We start from the raw sequence: 236 nt of genomic DNA on the forward strand, positions 1-236 counted from the left end.
GGCACCTCAGGGGCGCCCGAGGCGGGGAGTGAAGGCGCCCACCTTGGCCCTTCCGCCTCCGGCTTGGCCCCTGGGCTGGAGCGAACGCGCCGGGCCGGGGGCGAGGACCCTTGGCGGCGGACGCGGGCCGCGGAGACACACGCGGGGCATGGCCGGGGAGGGGCAGCCCCGGGAGTCGTGTGCACTGGCCGGACTCCTCGCCGGCCCCGCGCGGACGCGGCGAGCCGCCACCCCTG

The sequence above is a fragment of the Neophocaena asiaeorientalis genome, unplaced genomic scaffold (genome assembly GCF_003031525.2).
Source record: "Neophocaena asiaeorientalis asiaeorientalis breed wild unplaced genomic scaffold, Neophocaena_asiaeorientalis_V1.1 scaffold521, whole genome shotgun sequence".
Taxonomy (NCBI): Eukaryota; Metazoa; Chordata; class Mammalia; order Artiodactyla; family Phocoenidae; genus Neophocaena; species Neophocaena asiaeorientalis.